The sequence below is a fragment of the Diceros bicornis genome, chromosome 5, assembly GCF_020826845.1.
Source record: "Diceros bicornis minor isolate mBicDic1 chromosome 5, mDicBic1.mat.cur, whole genome shotgun sequence".
In the NCBI taxonomy this organism is placed as follows: Eukaryota; Metazoa; Chordata; class Mammalia; order Perissodactyla; family Rhinocerotidae; genus Diceros; species Diceros bicornis.
This window is the reverse complement of record NC_080744.1, coordinates 33769408-33791111: the sequence shown is the minus strand read 5'-3', so window position 1 is coordinate 33791111 and position 21704 is coordinate 33769408. Positions and strand designations below refer to the sequence as shown.

General features: G+C 35.5%; 1 long non-coding RNA gene across 1 annotated transcript; it reads left to right on the top strand.

Moving 5' to 3' along the window:
• The first annotated feature begins 763 nt into the window (after nucleotides 1-763).
• LOC131405929 (uncharacterized) lies at nucleotides 764-20970 on the top strand. The gene is made up of 5 exons (XR_009220032.1): nucleotides 764-1179; nucleotides 3082-3231; nucleotides 15574-15634; nucleotides 16616-16744; nucleotides 20552-20970. It is a non-coding gene; the product is annotated as an uncharacterized LOC131405929 (long non-coding RNA).
• The last annotated feature ends 734 nt before the right edge of the window (nucleotides 20971-21704 follow it).

The following is a 21704-nucleotide window of genomic DNA, read 5'->3' as shown; positions in this document are numbered from 1 at the left end:
GAAAAAATGATGTTTTTTTTAGAGCTGAATTTACAGAATCTCAAATAAGTATTCTTCTCTATTCCACTTTTAAATTCAAAATTAGAGGACTTTGAAGAATTAAAAATGGACATCTACTGGCTATCTGGTGCCTATTATGGTAATGTAGATCAATTGTACCAATATGCAGTAATAAATTTAACCCAGGTTGAACATAAATTTAGTTTCTTACAGGTATGCTCAGTGCTTTAAGTTTGCTCATTTATATTACTTTATCCTACTTTAGACAATGTTGTTAGTTTATGTATTAATTAATTTATTTCATTGAACTCATTTATTAATGGTGCTAACATATGACTTTCTATTGCTGGCCTTCCATTGCATGATCAACCCCATTTTCCTGCTAGAATTTTTAATTTTTTTTTTTTTTTTTTTTTTTTTTGGTGAGGAGAACTAGCCCTGAGCTAACATCCGATGCCAATCCTCCCCTTTTTTCCTTGAGGAAGATTGGCCCTGGGCTAACATCCGTGCCCATCCTCCTCTACTTTATATGGGACGCCACCACAGTATGGCTTAACAAGCGGTGCATCCGTGCGCGCCTGAGATCTGAACCTGCGAACCCCGGGCCGCTGCAGCGGAGCGTGCACACTTAACCGCTTGCGCCACCAGGCCAGCCCCTTTAATTTTTTTAATTGATGCTTTTTTACTTTGTCTCTTCTGCCTTTAATAGCTATATGATATCTTTCCCTTTTCTTTGTGCAATTCACAACCTCACTCTATGCTATTGTAGTGTAACGCTTTTGCTCCTTTTTATGATTGCAATACACCAAGTATTTGTGTGGTTGTAGTAGGGCTTCTGCTGTTTTGTACATTGGTCTTTGACCACATTGTGTCACCAATATCACCTTGTTTGCCATTCTCAGATATTGCATTTTCCTATTAGTTTTATCTTGAGTAAATGTAAATTGCACTTACCTAACCAATTTGAGCTCTTTTTTTAGCTTCTTGATTCATTGTTTCTCATTCTACTTGCTAATCTTTTCTCTTAACATTTGACATTCTCAGACAAGCTGTTTATGAGTCACTGCTCATGTGAGGTGAACTGTACTGAGGACAACATCCTTGCTCTAACAGAGGAAGAAGACCAAAATGGAACTCCCCCTCCTGTCTGGAAATCATTGGCTGCCCTTCTACAAAAGAGTGAGTCTATATTTTGCTCAGTTATATTCTCTTTTTCTTCTTTATTGTTTGGCACATTGTTTATTTGTTCTTTATTGTTTGGTGTAATTGTTTATGAATGCACACATAATTACAAACTTGCTGTTATGACTTTTTACTTCCTAATTTTTGCAGAATATTAACAATAATAATAATAATCTTTAATGTTACCAAGCACTTATTGTAAGGTGAACACTCTTCTGGGGGCTTCACGTGTATGATGTAATTTAATCCTAAAGTACCAATTACTGAATATATTACTAAGTACTGTCAATGTCACCATTTTGCATAACTGGTAAGTTATAGAGTGGTAATTCAAACATAAGCATCTGACCCCAAGGCCTGAGCAATTTTAACCACTATGATATATGGCCTTTTAAAAAGTACAATTAAGAAAATGTGTTTGTTCATGATGCCAAAACAACAAGTTGAAAAATGTGAAATTAATCCAAACCAGACTGTTCTTTATTGAGATAAAAAAGAATAAAACTGATCAAATTACATTATTTTCCATTTAAATAACTTTGTAGTGCAGACACAATGTGAAAATTAGTTGTTATAAATACCTATTTCAGTGATACTTTTCTTTTTCTTTCTTCTAGCATCATTGGTTCCGTCTCTTTTTCTTTAGACCTCATATTTATCCTTTTCCCTAGTTTAAACATTAATTTCTTCTGAAAGTACACACACCCTCACACACCAAAAAAAATGTTAATTGGAAAGGAAATTGGATTGGTTATATGAACACATAAATTATTTTTATAAATTAGATTGTTTTCAGATTTTTTTAAAATTTGGGAATAACAATGTATTTTAGAATCCAAAAACTTTAGATTTATGAAGAGTCTTATTAATCTCCATCCTGTGAGCTGATTCAAAGTAATGTAGTGATAGCTTTTGTAGGTGACCTGGCATCTGAGGCACAGGTTTCTGGTGCCCTCGTCACATGCTATTGTCCCACCTCTGATCCCAGCTACGGGGGTGCCAAACAGTCTGGGCACACTGACAATTTTCTACCATAAGCTCGGGCTGTGCATTTCTCCATTCTTCTGCGTCAGGGCTTTCTCTGAAGCCGAGGGAGCTTACTCAGCCCTTGTGCCAGGGAAGCCTGGAAGGGTGAGGGAGTTACTGCCACCTGCAGCAACCCTCAACTAATGGGAGACGGCATATTGTGAATAAATGCACCAGCCTGACATCCTTCAGATGAGCAATTCTGAGGCACATTCTACAGAGTTCCTCAGAGAATCCCCAGTAGAATCGGTCCTTGGTTGCCCAGATCATTAACCAACTCAGTAGCATTATTGGCTTTTCCTTCCCTGTCTCACTCCCCATGCCTTCTCACTCTACTTCCTGGGATTCACCTCCCAAAGAAAAACATCCAAGTTCTTATTTTAAACTCTCTTTTGAGACAACCTAAACTAAGGGAGGAATTTAGAATTGCATTTTCAGATAACTTACAGAACCCAGTGTTCTTTTGAATCCTGCATTTGAATTGCAAATTTTCAATGGTACTCTTTAAAAATCTTTTTAGCCCTATATACATGTTACATAGTAGCATGACTTATCTATTTCAGGGAGATGATATATTTACATATACCTAAAATGTACATTTCAGTGCTCCAAATCTATATTTAAAAGTAAAACTTTTGAAATCATTTGAAAAACATTTGTTACTATGTTTTCCTCCTCTAACTATGCATAGTTCACTTGTTAAAACCCAATGATAAGGGAAGGAATGTTTTTCTTTAACTTCACATTTTATTATTCAGGATGTTATTTTTTCCAGGAATTTTGTTTTATGGGGCTATATTAGGAAACTGTTGATTTGACATCTGTCATTATAGGTTTCACTTACTGTTTTCTTCTTCTTTTTTTTTTTTTTAGTCTTTCTTTTTAAGGTCAAAAATCAATGTGTTCAGGAAAATCTCCAAGTGGTTACCAGTGGATTAGCTAGCGACATCACAGCCCCCTTTCTCTAGTTAAGGGAAGAAAGTGTTATAAGTGCAGCTGCTCAAGCCTTTTCTTCTCTCCAAGGTGCTAATTTAGTTGGTACTTAGTGAGTAAAGAAACTACTTTTAAAATTCAGAAAAAGAATTAACAGTTATTTTTCTTTATTCTAAGCCTCCCCAAACCTGAATCTATGAATATCTGGTATTAAATGACCTTTAGTGATAAAAATCAACTGTCTGGCAATATGCATTTATTTGGAAATTCATCAAAATCAAGGTGGTAGGGAGAAAAAGTAAAACCTGTGGATTTGAATTACCTCTGAAATGTATTCTAAAGCTTTACGCAAATAACCATGGCTGCTTTCTATAGTCATGTCTCCTAGATGCGTGGGTGTATGTATGCGGGCAGAGTTGTCTGCTTCCTAAAGTGCTTTTGTTAACACCATAATTTTAAATTAAGTTTTTCAGAAAGCTGTTCCTGCTGTACATTTTGGCATCTAAGATTAGGTCAGTGGCCGTAAATCTCATTTATGTACTTAATGCAAAGGATGTACTGCTGTCTTGGGAATCCTGTGAGCCAGATCCTTTACTTTGCTCCTCTTGCAAGATATTGACATATAAAACAAAATGCTCCCATTTTGTTTTGCATCTTTCTTCATTTAAAACTTTAAATAAAGAATGTTTATGCAGGGTTCTTTTTCATTCATAAAAATGGAAATCACCCTTAGTGTCTGCATGAGTAGGCCTGTATTCTTGTTCACGAATTCGCATGATAGATTGCCCCATAAAATCTTTACGTTTGGCTTGTGCAGCCGAGTTCATGGCTGAATACAGAATGATAAAGAAGCTTTAGCATTTTGTGGAAAGAAAAGAAATCATGCCTTCTAGATGGCCCTTAAGCTAGCTTTTAACTGCCTGGAAATCAGCTAGAAATGTATAACCAAATTTGCCATTAAAGGCATAGTGTTTAGTGTAAATCTTTGGGGCATAAACTGTAAATTAATGCAAAGAGATTCTTTAACATTTATTTGGTTTTCATTACATTTGCATGGAAGTCAGCCAATCTAAACATATTTATTTATTATCTTTTTACCTTTCTTTCCATCAGAAGTTAAAATAGAAATGATGGATTGTGTCACTGGCTAGTCCAGCAACCTATTTCTTTCAACACATTACTGTGTATTTACTGTTTTAGCTATATTGTTTTCAATTTCTGGCAAAATAGTCAGTTTTTGATCCTGGGTAGAAAATGTCAGTACTCACATTTCCTGTGGGGTTTTGGCCTTTTTGTGAAAAGGTAGGGGAGAACTAAATGAATTATGATGCTGTCATCTGAAGAAACCACAGTGTATTTCTTTGCCAAATTTTAGCAAGAACAGGGCTGATCATCTGCTCGTGTAAGCCTTTCCTTGAACCCTACCAGCAGTTCACTCTGGCTTCTGCCTGTTCTCTTTTCATGCTGTGAGAATGTAGCCTACAGAAGTCCTTTTAACCTTCCCTTTCCAAGGTTAATTGATTTAATAACCCCTAAAGAAGAAAAATTTTGCCAGAGGAATTTAGAAATCTAAATTTAGGAATTTAGAATTTTACAACCAAGCTTAAGTAACGTTAAAATTAAGACTGAGTTGCTTCTTAATGTAAATAGTTTATGGAGAATGCATGTCTTTTATCAATTTCTTGAAAGCTGACACTCCTCCCATCCTTCACAACTCTATTTCCCTATATTTTAATAAAGGAATAAATATTACCAGATGATAGCATTTGTGTGTTATAATCTTGGAAATCAATACATTCTGAAGGTGAATAATAGCTAATGTACATTGTAATCATCTGATACTATAGTTTGCCATGCTTAACTGCTCCTCAATAACCATTAATTTATATTTTCTAATATCTTTTACTGACCCCAAAGGAGGTATCTTTGCTTGAGCTAATGGCATTATGTTCCTACCTATTTGGAACAATTCATAGATAAAAATCTCAATATTAAGGATTGTGGTCTGTGAGGATTCTTCAGTTTAATTGTTTAGCAATCATTTTTGGATGATCGAACACTAGTTTCGAATGATTTTTTTTGGACTTGACTTTGATTTATCGTTCTTGATAAATAATTTTAAGTCTTTGTTTCCTCTTATTACCTTTTTCTTTTCTTACCTTTTCTCCTTTTGGCCAGCCACATCCTAAGAGTCTTTCTTTCCATAACATTCATTCAGCAAACACCTTTTTAGTACCTATTCTGTGCCAAGTACTGTGCTAGATGCTAGATTTACTACAGAGAATGAAAGAGACTTATTTTCTGCCCTCACAGGATTTAGAGTCTAGTGGGCTTAATAGCCATAATTATGCAAAATAGATATGAGAGGCAGAGACGGAGAAAGGAATGCACTTGACCTCCATTTTTTTTTTTTTTTTTTTTTGGATTTTGGGTGTCTAGGGAGTTACCAGATGAAGATTGGAGAAAGAAGGAGAAAAACGTTGTCTGTCTGAGGCAACAAATAGCATTTTGAGGCCTAGAAGTGAGAGAGAGTATAATGCCACAGAGGGCCAGAAAAGAGCGGCAGAAAAGGAAAGCAGAAAATTGTTAACATAAGTCAACCGGCAAGCATCTATTGTGTGTAGCACTGTGTTATGCCGTTCAGATACAAAGGCAACTGAGGGACTAGATCCTGCCCTCAAAGAGCTTACAATCTGCTGGTAACAGTATCTTCAATTTGTATTAAATGACTAAGATGGAAGTTTTTTGCAGGAAAAGTAAGCTTTGTAGACTGTTCCAGGAATTGTACTTTTATTCCATGAGGACTCTCCCAGCCACCTTACCTACCTTAGCTACATAAAAAGCAGCTACTTGCAAACTGTCCTGGATATGTTTCTGCCCAGATATGACAGCCACAATGAGGAAATAAGGAGCTCATTATCATTTTTCACTTATGTTTCCCTAACTTTATCCTCGTGCATGGAGGTTTTGATGGTTTGTGTTACAGTGAAGATGAATGAACTAACCAGAGCAGTCTCTTAGGTTTCAGAGAGTTTAAATAAACAAGGTACAGTCATAGCATCCTATTCATATAGCTGCGAAGGTCCATAACAGTCATTTGGTCAGGAGTCAGGCAGATAACTAAGGAGTGAAATGGTCCAGGTATAAGGTGGAAACTTTTGATGTTCACTATGGCAAAGTGGAGAGTTAAACTAGAAGGTTCAATCTAAAGTTATTCAAAATACTCTATTCACCAAACAAAACATGGATTTAAGATCCCTGAATCAACTCACCTGTCTTATTTCATGGATGAGGAAACTGAGGCCTGAAGAAGTTAGAGACCAAAGTCTCACAACACGTTAGCAGCAGAGAGGGGACTAGAGTTCCATGTCTCCTGAGTTTCAGCTCAATGACTCTCAACGTTGTTTAAAGAATCTTCTCTGGAGATTTTAGTCAGGTCTTTTTGGGTAGTAAGATTTTTTTTTTTTCAGAAAGTCAATTTTAGAAAGATTTTACGAGTAGCTAGTTATAACTGCTAAGCAAGAACTAAAATGTATCATGCTTCAAAAGCTTACAACATCTTGAATTATAGTACAAAGCAAATATGTAACCAGTATAGGTTCCAAAAGACAAGATTTGAATGATTAAGATGGCTTCCTTATATGGAAATTTAAGACATTTTATGGAGCATTTGCACTTACAATTTAGCCTGCCCGGAACGTTCTTCTCCCAGATATTGGCATGGCTCAGTTCTTCCTGCCCTTATGGGCATGTCGCCTTCTCAGAGAGGCCTGCCCTGGCCACTCTATCTATGAATGCCACACAGCCACTCTAATCCTTCCTCTACTGCTTTCTTGTCTTAGGTGTCTCACTAACACTCTCTCCTGTCTAACCTGGGATATATTTTCCCTTTTTTGCTTTTCTTATTCTCTGTGTTCCTCAGCAAGAATGTGTAGGTCCTTGCTGGGCTGGGGTGGGGTGGGGTGGGGAGGCAGTGGTAAAGATGTGGACTCACTGAAGGTACTCAAAATATTTATTGAATACTACACAAAACACAGATGTTTCTTCACTTCTAAGATCATTTTGCAAATTTTAAAAGAAATTAAAAGTCAAACATGATTTAGAAATTATTTATGTAATTTAGTATTTCCATGTACATCATTTGCAAAGACCACTTAGCTTTAACAGGTGGTTATATTTTGTATTTGACAAACAGAAATCAGTTTTTATAGTGCCTGTTTTCAAGGGTAAGGATAAAATGTTTAAGCTGTTAAATGTCTGAATTACATGGCTAAAATATAACGTTTTATCACATTTTTTATGCATAGATATGAAAAAATTCAATATTATAAAAAAGTAAAGATGAGCGGTAATATAAGTTTATACGTGTTCAGTCTTAGACGATACTGACAGTAGTGGAAAGAACTAGTGTCAATTTCCACTTCTACCAGCACTGTGTTATTTTTGCTCCACATCCTTGCCAACACTTGATATTTTTGTTTTTTTCAGTTTTGTCTGTTCTAGTGGGTATGTTGTGGTGTCTCATTGTGGTTTTAATTTGCATTTCTCTAATTACTAATGAGACTGAATCCCTTTTTATATATTTAATGGCCATTTTGGTCTTCTCTTTTATGAAATGCCTGTTTAAATTTCTTGTCTATTTTCGTATTTGGGCTATCTGTCCTTTTTATTGATTTATAAGAGTTCTTTATATATTCTAGATATGAGACCTTTGTCAAATATATCTGTTGCAGATATCTTTTTCCCATTCCATAGTTTGCCTTTTCACTCTTTTAATGGTATCTTTTGAACAGAATTTGTTAATTAGCATAGTGCAATTTTTCACTTTTTCCTTTATGTTGAATGCTTTCAATGCCCTTTTTAAGCCCAAGGCCATGAAGTAATGTTGTGTTATCTTCTAGAAGCTTTATTGTTTACCTTTCACATTTAGATCTACAGTCCCCTCAGAACTGATTTTTGTGTGGAGTGGGGTAAGGTTCAGATTTTTCCATGAGGATATACAATTGAACCATCACCATTGATTGAAAGGACAGTCCTTTCTCCAATGTTCTGCAGTGTTACCTTTCTCGTAAATTAAGTATTTATATAACAGTGTCCCTGTTTCCAAATTCTTTGTTGTGTTCTGTTAGTTGATTTAGCTTTCTTTGTTCTAGTACCACACTATCTGAATTATAGTAGCCTTTAAGTATGTCTTGATAGTCAGTGGAATAAATCCTCCAACTTTGTTCTTCAAAATTATCTTGGCTCTTCTTAGCCCTTTGCATTGTCTATGAAAATTTTAGAATCAGTGTGTCATTTTCTACCAAAAATAATACTGGAATTTAGATCATTATATATATAAATTAATACATTAAATATATAAATTTTTAATTTTTACCTTAATACATTACATATATTAAATTACAGGAATACATTAAATATATAAATTGATTAGGAAAGAATTGAGATTTCTGCAATACTGAGACTTCTACATGAACAAGGTATATGTCTCATATTAAGGGTTTTTAAAATTGCTTATTTATCTAATTGCTTTATTTAATTTGTAAAGCATATAGCATGACATTTGTAAACCAAAGATTAGAGGCAGTAGCAAACTGGGAAGGATAGGCTCTGTCTGTCTGGCCAGCTATTTAATTATGATGGTAGAAGAATTCCATCAGCACCTTGCTCTCAAAACAGCCAAATCTGGGGCAGCCGGTGGCACAAGCGGTTAAATGCATGCGCTCCGGTGCCGCGGCCCGGGTTCGCCGTTTCGGATCCCGGGCGTGCACCGACGCACCGCTGGTTGAGCCATGCTGTGGCGGTGTCCAGTATAAAGTGGAGGAAGATGGGCACAGATGTTAGCCCAGGGCCAGTCTTCCTCAGCAAAAAGAGGGGTATTGGCAGATGTTAGCTCAGGGCTGGTCTTCCTCACACACACACAAAAAAACAGCCAAATCTGCCATCTAAACCTAGGCCAAATCTGACTCTGACGGAGAGATTCTTAGAGAGGGATTTGGTGCCAGAGATGTCGGCTGAGGTGGCCTCACAAGAAAAGGAGTGATTGCATCCAAAAGATAAGTGGCCTACGTGAACTGGCCTGGGGACATGGCCAGAGCTCGTATAATCAGAGTCTATACGCAGAACCAGGAAAAAAAAGATCATCACTCAAACTATGGACATATATTGCAGCTAGCAATAACCAGGAATCTAGATGCTTATCCATAAATATAAAGTGATAACCAAGAATCACCAAAATTTGAGAAAAACCAACACAGGCTCAGAAGACAGGCATCACATTCAGCACACAAAAATAATTTAACCTTTTGGGAATATGAGTTAATATAAGATACAGAAAAAATTATTATCATTAGTATTTGATAAATTAGGGAAGATATAGCTGACAATAAAAAGGACTGCTATATCCAACAAAACTGTATTGTGGTTACCAGGGGCAATGGGGGTGGGAGGTGGGCACAAGGGGTGAAGGGAGACATATATATGGTGATGGACAAACAAAAATGTACAACCCAAAATTTCACAATGTTAAAAACTATTAAAACATCAATAAAAAATAAATAAATAAGTAAATAAACAAATTAAAAAAAAGGACTCCTATAAAAGTGAATCAATTGGGTGCTGGCCCCATGGCGTAGTGGTTGCGTGTGTGCACTCCACTGCTGGCGGCCCCGGCACGCACTGACGCACAGCTTGTCAGGCCAGGCTGTGGCGGTGTCCCACATAAAGTGGAGGAAGATGGGCATGGATATTAGCTCAGGGCCAGTCTTCCTCAGCAAAAAGAGGAGGAGTGGCATGGATATTAACTCAGGGCTGATCTTCCTCACACACACACACAAAAAAATTAAAAAAAACATAGTGAATCAATTATCAGATTAAATAAAACAAAATCTTAGTATTGAGATGAATAGTGGAAAGAACAGGTCTAAGTACCAGCTTAGGGAGCTGGAAGGTTAAGCCGAGGAATTTTTACATAAGCCAGTGCAAAATCACAAAGAGATGAAAAAGTATAGGAGTTTGTTACATTTGACGCCCTTATTTCTCTTTGGGTGTTTACAGGCTCCTCAGCTACATGTGATTGTGTATATGTGTTCTGTCTCTGCGAGAGAGGACGTGGAAATGTTTGAAGTCATAAAAGGAACTGCTAGAAAGCGTTGAGATTAACAGAAATAACAAAGTTAGAAGGCACAGTGAGAGTAAGGAGCGATTTTGTATTTAACTAATGTATGCACTTATCTTTATTATATTCTTCATCCTACTTTTGTTGGGTTTAAGGAAAATTAGGGGTCTATCTTTCCCTCCCATTCCCCTTATTCCTACAGTTAGCAATTTCTATTTATAGGTCTTTTGGAAGATAACATAACTTTATACAATATATATATCTCTACTGATTTAGCATCATCAGATACTCTCTATTGTCTCCTCATTACGAAGAGTGAGGGATTAGCTAAATTTTATTTAATATTTACTATATGCCAGACACTGTATTACCTCCTTTATCCTCACAACAATCCTATGAGATAGGTACTAGTGTCATCCCCATTTTACAGATGATGAAACTGAAGTACCTAGAAGTTAACTAGGCCAAGTTTACACAAGTACTCAGTTGGTGGGGTACTCATAAACACACTGGCTCTTACGACTCTGCTTTTAACCTCTATGCGATATGGCCTCTCCGTAGGTCAGTGATACACCTATATTATAAGTCTGTCATCGAAGGATTATGTAAAAATATACGTATTTTTTTCAAGCTACTTAGCTATGAAATTTTAAGTGAGAAATTTAAGTGTAGAAATTTGTCGTATGTTATAAAATAAATTAATTCCAATGGAATTCTAATAGCAATGGTTTCTCAGTGCTGAAGCAAAGCAAATACTTACTGGATGGATTCTGGTGCTGCACTTTGTTTTTCGTTAGTGGTGAAAATAATTTCTCAGTGTTGTTAAAGCAATTCAATAGTGGAATAACTTTAAAACATGAATCCTTACTTATAAATACATTCGCTTTGGGTAAGCAATACATAAACATGAAATAATACCACTTACAGTGAACAATAGGCTTTTGTTCAAGCATCTAAATATGGCAGGAACTAAGGGGGTCAGCTGGCAATGGCACTGTTTTGGAAAGCTACTGACTTTAAGAACAAAGCGACGCTGACAAAGTCACCTTTACTGTTCAGATTTGGAAGTTTGATGGCAACCTGTGTTCACTCTGTAAACAAAAATATCCCAAGAAAAAAAGGAAACAAGATGTTCTCTCCCTCCTTCTCCAAATAGCACATTTTCCTGGCTGTTGTCCCACAAATATGTTCATTGAAACAAAACCACAAAAATATTTAAAGCCAGACATAAAACCGAAATTCTCTATAAGGAAGCTGATTTAAAGATGTTTATAGGAAAATGACGTCTAAAGCATGTTATACCTTAATAACATCATCCTTAAATAGAATGTTTTTTAAATGCCATATTCAGAACTTGACCTTAACTTTTAAAAAATCCAATTTAATTACTTTATGTTTGCAATATATAAGATTTGAGAAGGGAGAATTTTAAATCCCTCTGAAACTCAACCATAAGCATTGTCTTCATTATTTTTCCTTTATTCTCTCATTAACTATTTTTAAATAATATATTTGAGTGAAAATTTTAAAAATTCAGTGCCAGATTTTTCCAAAGACATTGATAAATTCATTCACAAAATTATTTGGATTTCTGCAATCAAGTATATGTAATCTTAGATTAGCATAATATTCATAAGCATATAATATAGTTTAAAACAGAAGAAAAGTTAATAATCTGATGATTTCCTACCAGTCAAGGAAATGTCCCAGAATATGTAACAAACAGTTTGGAAAATATGGGAGAAAAATTGAAAGACATGGAAGAAAAATCTGGGAGGTCCAACTTTCAAATAAACAGAACAGAAACAGGCAGTAGAAGAGAGATAATTTTTGAAAATAGAAGAAAATTGTCCTTAGGATTAAAACTCCCACCAAAAACAACTCTTGAATGTTATCAGAGTTATATTCTACTACTCCAAGGAAAAAGAGAAATGCAGTTATACAGAAAGGGCAGTCAGAGAAAACGTTAAATAATGCAGGTATGACATGACCGAAACGTAGAAGATAGTGGCAGTGCAAATTGAGAAGCGGGAGAAATGTGTCTATTCAGAGTCACCTCTGGATGAATGAAATTATGTTGAGAGGATCTCTGTTAGAAAATCCATACAACTTCTTATTACCTTCTTATTAAAGTATAAACACAGAGAGAAGAGCACAAATCACATATACAGATTAATGAATTTTCACAAAATGATCACACCTGGGTATCTGCTATCCAGGTCAGGAAATAAAACTTTAGGAAGACTGCGTAAGTCCTCCCTTCAGCTTTGTGCCCCTCCCAGTCTCTGTTCCTTCCCCTTTCGCTGCAGGTAAACACCATTCTCACAATTAATACGACAGACATTTAGTTTTGCTTGTTTTTGAACTCCATATAAATGAAAATGTTTGGTATTTATTCCTATGTATTCTGTTGTGCCTAGCTTCTTTCCCTTTATTTCACTTAACATTATGGTTATGAAATTCATCCACATTGTTGTATCAATAGTTTGTTTTTTCTTTCCTCTTATTTTTTTTCTGAAGACTGTTTCATTGTGTGAGTATACTACAATTTATTTATCCATTCTATGATGGACATTGGATATTTTATGGCTATTACAAATAATCATGCTATGAACACTCTTGTGTGAATCTTTGGTTCAAATATGTATGTATTTTTATTAAGTAGAATTACTGTGTTTTCTAAAGTGGTTAAAACAATTTGCACTCCCACCAGCAGTGTATTAGAGTTCCATTTGCTCCATAGCTTCACCAACACTTAGTATTGTCAGTCGTTTTAATATTTGCCATCCTAGTGAGTATATAGTGGTATCTCATTGTATTTTTAATTTGTAGTTTTCTAATCATGTTTTCTGGCCATTTGCACGTCCTCTTTGGTAAAGTACCATTTAAGTCTCTTGTATAATCTCGTACAAGACTATCTGTCATAGTTTTTAATTATTTGATAAGAGTTTCTTTTACTATTTTAGACGTGAGCCCTTTGTCAGATACGTGTGTTGCAATATCATCTTTCATACCTGGATTCCCTTTTCACTCTCTTAATAGTATCTTTCAATGAACAATTTATTCCTTTTCTTGTCTTTTAAGGTTAATGCTTTCTGTGTTTCATTTAAGAAAAATCTTTCTCTATCTCAAGATCATGTAGACCATATTCTCTTCCAAAAGCTGTATTATCTTTCACATTCCAAATACGGACTATAAACATTTTGTTAAATTACTATTCAAAAAGTTTGAACCAATTTACATGCCTACTAAAATGTGCATGAGAGTTCCAGCTTACTCACACACTTGCCAAAACTTGCCCAAACTGGCTATTATTAATGTCTTTTATTTTTGCCAATATAGTAAGTGAGGTATAGCTTTTTATTGTTTTTGAAATTTATGAGGTATTCAAGACATACAAAAATGATCAAAAATATACTTAAAAAACCACAGCCAAGTATCCACAACCCAGGTTTTTTTTTTCAATTGTAGGCCGGTTGAAATAGAGTCTTCTAAACTCGAGACCAAGCACTTTGAGAGTCATGGTCAATTATCTCTTGTTTGTAAAGTTAGTCTGATAACAAATTCTAAAAAAGTTACTGGCAAGGTAAGTTTTCACAAGTGTATGTCTCAAATCATTTTGGGAATGAGAGGTTTACATGTACATGGATGAATAAAATTTCTGTTATGAATCAATTTCTAGGATGAAATATGTTTCTCGGTGGAAATCCCCCAGTTTAAAACTCTTGGCATTAAAGTGTCCTGAACAATGGAATAATGGGAAGGATAATCTCCAAAAAATTAAAAAGCAATAGAGTGTATTTTGATGCTCCCAGAGTAGCATTCCTTGGCACACTTACCCAGTATAGACTTGCTCAGAAAAAAACAGATTGGCCACAGTAACAGATGACCTTCAACTTCTGGGAAGCCATGGATAATAGTGGACCTTTCAGCCCACCTCTTATCTACTACTGTTTGCAGGTAGCTGCAGTTAAGCAGGACACCTAGTATACCCAGCATGGTACTGCAAAGACATCAGTGCCCTCAGAACATCAGAAGTGGAAGCAGCTCCATCCCAAGTGTTATTAGCAGGCAAGCAAACCAGCCAGGTGTTGCCAGCAAATAGAGTAGGAAACCCTTATAACCTGCACGTCCTCCTCAAGGAGTAGCTTTGGGTTGGGAACCCCAAGTCCCAAAAGTAGACACATTTTGTATAATATATGAGTTCCAATTCAAGATCTCTCTTCAGCTGTCAGACACTATTTAAACCATAGATGTGAGTGAGAACGTTTCTAATTTTCTTTGTTATTTCTAGACCAGGAGAAGTTGTAGAAGGATTCTGACATGGGAGCTTTAAATCCCTTTCCTCGTAGTGGTAGCCTCCATCTCACAGGTGTAAATGCTATTGGGTGTCGTGGTTATCAAGGATCACCAAACAGAAAAGAAAGGCAAGAGCTCATGATCATCTGGGCCAAATCTCTACTCTTCAGCAGAATTATACTTGAACTTGGAAAAACAGCAGTCTATTTTTCTTTGAAATATACAAAGAATGAAACTCAAAAATCTTTCCAGTAGTCAAATATTTCATAATTCTTGCAGCAAGAAGTTCCTTATAAATGGGATTTAATTTTAAGACTAAATTGTTAATACTTGCTTAGAAATTTCCCCTTTAACCTTTTATCTTTAGTTCACTTTTAAGTACATATTAACTTGCATGTCAAGCTGTAACACTTTAGAATAATTGTAATTCATTTTCTTAGTACTTTAAGAAAGAATATAGCCAATGAATATGGAATAAGAGAATTTAGTGGCCCCCCAAAAAAGTGGATCTGTCAAGAAAAGAATGACTGTTTGCTGGCACAAGAAGCAAATTGGTTATGATATTTGACTTAATTTTTCAGTGTGTAAGAATGACATAATGTTAATGTAGAAAGTGGCTTAAGATGCTCAAATGGAACTCTTTGTGATTTATTATTTTGTTTTCTAGCTATTTTCTTCTATTCAGAATATGTAATGTATATTAAATCCTATTCCTTTTATTTACTTTATTGATGAATAGCTGCTCAGTTATCTTCTAAGCATTCTTTGTCTGTAATTCTCAGTTCTAACTGGAACCCCTTAAAGAGAGAAACTTTCTCTCAAGTTCCTTAATAATTGAGTTCCGTCAAGTCAATGATCATCCCAGGATTAAAGTCATTCCAAGAATTTTACTGCCCTTTTCTGTTTTATTAGTAATGTTCAGTCTCATCAGATGTGGTCCTGGCTTCTTGCTTCTTTATCATGTTAAATCCTTTTGATTTCTTGGGTCAATGAAGGTTTATCTCATTATTTTCTAGAGCTTTGGAGAAAGTAAGGGATAACAATATATGAAAACAATCAGCAACCTTTAAGAAAAAGGTATTTATCTTAACTTTTTAGTATTTATAGTCTGTCATCCAAAGTGGATCTAACTGGGAAGTGTCCAAATAGGTCTAGTAGAGAGCACATTACAAGCAATTTTGGAGGTCAAAATCAGATCAACTTGTTTTAATTAAAATTTCGGTAATGGTTTCCTTCCTTACTCTGGCTATTGTTCACTAAGGGCTAAGGTATTAAAATCATTGAGACTGCTCATTGGTAGTGTTCTAAAACAAAAGCCAATGGATTGTTTTTTCCATAAAGCAACATTTAAAAATGATTCATTGATTTAGTCTTATTAACATGAAGTTTATAAAGAAAAAACCTTGGTGAATTGCAGTTGATTGATTTTATAAAACCTAAAATTAAAGTCATGCTTCATTTTTTTATAAAAGGCCAAATAATGATAGCCTTAGAGGCCTTTATAGTAGAAGTCAATAAACTAAGGCCCACAGACCAAAGTCAGCTTACTGCCATTTTGATACCACCCACGAGCTAAGGATGATTTTTACAGATGAACTTTCCAACCATTTTGGTGTCAGGGAATACTGAGTTTGAACCCTCAAGTGCAATGTTATCCCCCCCACAAAAAAAAAAAACAACTAATGTTCTTCTCATTAGTAGACATGTATTTTTTTATGTTTTCAATTATTATTATTATATTTTGAATTCTGTTAATAAAGCAATTCATTTTCTACATTTTGTTAAATTTTCCATAATTTGTAATGTTCTGTATAATATTCTCAATTTTGCCTCTTGGCCTGCAAAGCCTAAAATATTTACTACCTGGTCTTTTACAGAAAAAGTTTGCCACCCTCTGCATTATTCCATCACCAAATGCTACAATCACACTAATCTATTATCAAAAATATACACAATACATATGGAAAATATTTTGTATAAATTCTGCTCAAGATATCTCAATTTTCTTAGCAAAGTTATAATTTTCCTAAACTTATGAATATATCTTTTCTTCTGCAGCTACTATTAAATCTAAGGAGTTGGAATTGAAGGTATCATTTTGGTCCATCTCTATCTGAAAAACATGAAAGATTTCTCAGCTATTAACTCAGCATATGTGACCATGTTCAAGCTCTGCCTGCCTGCAAGGTATATAGCTGTTACTGCCATGTGAAGGGAAAGTTGCCTGAATGCCTGATACCAGACTCTTTTCTGGTTAATACCCTTTAATCATCATTCCAGGTTCCTGCTCTGATATCTCTGGTTCTGAAACTTGGTCTTTATCGTGCTCTCTTCCATTGGTATAGTGGTTGTATTATTTTTCCAATTTATGTGGCTTTCTTAATATGGATTATTATCACAGGTTTCTTTTATATTCCTCTGTTATGTACTTATTCTTACTATTCCTTAACAACCGTTGTCAGTAATCCACAAATGGAGACATACATTCACGGTAAGGCTTGAGAAGTAAAGAGATTCTGGGATGTAAGGAGAGGAAAATTATTATTAGAGAGTGACGTTGGCAGTGAGGTGAAGAAAGAATCTTCGTGAAACTAGTGCACTCTTCCTCTTACTCCCCAACTCACCACTATACCTCCAGTCTAGGTTCATTCTCAAATGGCCTAATTTTGCTATGTTTTCCTTATCCTTAAAATAAATAGTTTCAGACATAATCTTAAACAACTGAATACCAGATGTTTTGCTGTTTTGCTTACACAAAACTAACCAAAGAAATTTATTAATATTTAATTATCTTTTCCAATTATTTTGAAATATGTAGCCTTCAAATTAAAAAAAGGAAAAAAAGAAAAATGGCTTTGATTGTATGATAGAAAGTGCTTAAAGAATATTCCAATAGTTTGATAGAAAAGTCAATTTTTATAGGAAGTTTTCTAGAAATTGCTATTCATTTAATTTTGATGCAGAACACTATACTAGGAAGATACATTTTTAAAAAGAAAAAAGCAAAAAGACTTTTTCCTTGACAAGTTTAGAGATTCTAATTCTCTAAGAATTAGATAATATAATTCTCCTAAAAAATGACCCAAGGCCCATCACAAGTAATAAGCAGAAAAATGCTTTACTGGTTAGAGAATGCTTTAATACTTAGTAGACATGAGATAAAAGAATGGTCAGAGTGTTGTGACATTAACCAGGGAAATTGTTACTCTCTCCAGGATCATCTGCCTTGCCCCAGACCCATTTCAGGTGGCCATAGTGAGCAGCATCCAGCCATGAGCGGACTACCCCATCTGCCCTCAGAACCAGTGGAGGACAATGACCAAGGATATGAGAAGCTCTTTTCCCAATATACCAAAGAGATCAGAAATGCTTGTCTCACACTTTACGCTTAGGGGCTCAAGCACCTGACTTCTGCCGCTCATTCCACCATGTAGACCACACTGAGATTACAACTTCCTACACAAACCTCGGGGGCTCTCAAACCATGTTAGTTCTGCTTTGTTTCCCAACTAACTGGCTAGATCCATCTTTCACTTCCTATTGCTTCCAGCCTGTTTTCTCAGGCTTTGTCCTATTTTCCATCTTTTCCTTCCAAGTTCTGATGAATTTCAAGGAATCTTTTTTTAACCTTTGACACTCCTACCGTTTACACTCCATATTGTAGAAACATCCCTCACTATAGGACTCCCTTCAGACAGAAGGAATTGTCCAAGAGATAAGAAAAGAACCAAGTTCAAGTAGGATCATGGAATTCTAGGGAGGGTATCTTCAGAGAGAGCTGGGGTTCAGTAGCCTTCATTGCTGTAGATGAAGACTAAGAGAAGAACATAGGCTTTGATTTACACAGGCCTCAGCATTATTTTCCTTCTTTTTCTTTTTTTTTTTTTTTTTGGTGAGAAAAATTGACCCTGAGCTAACATCTATGCCCATCTTCCTCTATTTTCTATGTGGGACACCATCGCAGCATGGCTTAAGGAGTGGTGTAGGTCCGCACCTGGGATCCAAACCTGCGAACCCAGGCCGCCAAAGCAGAGCACGCCAAACTTAACCACTACACCACTGGGCCAGCCCCTTTCTTCCCATTTCTGATCAATTTCTATGATTCTTCTCTATCTTTGGCATTAGTACTCTTTCCACTCCACACTGAGAAAATCCTCACTATTTTACTACCTTTAGACTAAGGAATTGTTAAAGAGGTAGGACAGGGACCACAGTGGGGTAGGATCACAGAACACCAAAGACAGCTTCCTCAAGAGTGAGTCTTTGGCAATTCTCATTGCGATTTGGGCCAAGGTGTTAATGTGAGGGCTGTAAAGAATAGGAGGGAGGTGAAATGGAGGAAATATTTTTGGGATAGGAAAGATTTATCTTCTATTGTAGGAGAAAAGAAGAGTCCACAGGAGAAAGATTGGAGATACAGAAGAGGGAAGGAGTGAGGGAGCAGGAGGGTTCACTTCTTATGCTGAAGCAAGATTGGAAAAGCAGAGTCTGAATGAATTTACTAAAACATTAGTGGAGAGTTGGAATCAAGACAGATGGCTCCCATTTCAGTAAACTAGGAAGTGCTATCAGATTACATTTGTTTAATTGCTCAGATAATTCAAGTGAATTGACATAGAAATGTATGTCCTGGTTCAAGAGAGCTGACTGAACATTTTGACAGCTTTTATCTTTTCTTCCTACCAAAATTCCATTGAAATGACAGAAGAAATATAAAACTGAAATAAATCCATAGCAAGTTTAGGAAGCAGGGAAGGGTGCCATCAGAAGTGCAAATTTCTGGAAGATATAAAGCAAATAGGATAAGATTGATGGCATACCCCAACAAAGCTGAACCTGCAACTCCACAGAGATGGAAAAGATCCTCCAAAACAAAAGGGACCTGTGAATAAGCCCAAGATTAAAGGCTGCAGGGAACTGAGAGAAATACACTATGTCTGGTTGACCAGTTAATTACAGAGTGGTACAACAATTGCACCAGTGCCCTGCCGTCAAAGCAACTGACTCTACTATGTACAGGATAAAGCCACAAATTTGGAAAACTGAATATGATGTGAGAGAGTCCAAAAGGAGATTTTGATGGGATAGGGTCTCTCCTGATTAATGGGCCCCAAAAGACAAGGAAGTGTGCCCACCCAGAACACGTGCTGTGTACACAAGCCAGCCTGACCAAGTGTGGCCAGCACCAAGTAATCATCTTTGTTCTCAGAGCTAGGTGAGCATTGTCACTGGAAATACAGTCCAGGTAAAAATATTCAGTAATCAAGATCCTTGTTTATAAATATCAATAGATAATCAAGAACCAAACATTCAAAAATAACCAACACAAGCACAAACAGGCATCAAACTGAACAAATAAAACAATGTAACCTTTGTGGTAACAAAGTTAATTTGGGAAATAAAGAAAACTTCAAAATTATTTTATTTAATATCTTTAGTGACATTCAGGTGGATAATAGCTTTTTTTCAAAAAAAAGCTGCTGTGAAAATGAATTATTAGTGATTTTTTAAAAAAATTACTCAGGCTGAATAGTAGAAAGGACAGGCCAAAGATGAGTTTAGTGAACTGGAAGGTTGAATGCACTAATTTTCACATAACCCTATATAAAAATGGCAAAGAGGTGAAAAGTATAAGAATTTGTTGTACGTGATGTCCTTTATTTTCTCTTTTTGGGTTTGCAGATTGTCAACTTTGTTGCAGTTCTATCTCAATCTTTCTTTCCCACTCTTGCTTTATACCTTCCAAGTAATTCCGTCCTGTTCTAATATGCTCGAGCACTCCTCTAACTTGACAGCATTGCTACAGATAAATTTTTAGGTTTATATATCTACTGTCACTTCAGTAGAATTTGGAGAGGGACAAGAAATGAAGGTTTAGATCCCATCAGTTATCTTGAACCACAACATTGAGAGAGGATCCTTTTCTCATTGCCTTGTTTTTTGATTTTGGTTTCTTGTTTTACCTTTTTCCTTTAAATTTGGTTTATTTTTCAGAGTATGTGTAGAAACTATGTTGCCAGAAGAAGTACTTTTCTTAATAGACTACCCTGTCCACCAGAGTGACATAAGGATTGGTGAGGGTCTCTCTCATCCCCAAGAGATCCTGCACATTCCGAGTATTTCTCATTGGGCGCCTGCAAGCATTGGACCATATAGTCAGTCCATCAAGGTTAGTAGACGTGCTTAAGGGTTTCTCGTTTTGGTGGCGATCAACTAGATATGTGAAGTTGACAAGTTGGCTCTTTTTTAATAACAAAATTTTCAATTCAACTATATTCTTTACCATATTAGTATCCCACATATGTATAGTGACATCTTTAAAAGGGGAAACTTGGTTTATAGGCAAAAACAATTAAGAAAAGCAATTTTATATATTATTTCATCTGTAAAAGGTTAATCAAAACGCTATGGCTATGCAGATATTTTAGTAATTAACTGAAAATAAACATATTTTACAGTACAGTTTTAAATGTTTAAAAATGGTTCCTGGCTCAGTTTCTGCGGTGGAAAACTTCTGGTGGTTTTTATTTGCTGTAGTCTTAGTTTAGGATGTGAAACAAAAATATTTGTTATTTTTTGGTTATTGATTTTTAGCTTAATTAAATGATGGTCAAAGAATGTACTGTAGATAATTTTAGTCTCTTACAATTTGTTGAGATTTGCTTTACGACCCAGCACATGATCAATTTTGGTAAATGATCCATATGCACTTATAAAGAATAATGATCCATATGCAGTTATAAAGAATTCTATCTTTGTTGAGTGTTGTGTGTTGTATATACGCCAATTAAGGAAGGTTTTTTGAAAGTATTCTTTAGATCTTCTATATCTTTCCTGATTTTTTTCTTTTGTTTCTTTACCAGTAATTGAGATAGGTGGTTATATGGATTTGTCTTTTACTTTGTGTTGCCAATTTTTGCTTTAGATATTTGAAAGTATGTGAAATCAAATTTAGAATTGTTTTGTCCTTCTGATGGATTTCCTTTTATCATACATCCACTTTAAAAGTAGAATAAGTGCACCAACTTTTTTGGTTAGTGTTCCCATGGTATATGTTTTTCTATCCTTTCACTTCCAACCTTTGTCTGTTCTTATATTTAAAGAATATCAATTGTAAGTAGCATCTAGTTGTATTTTTTAATCCAGT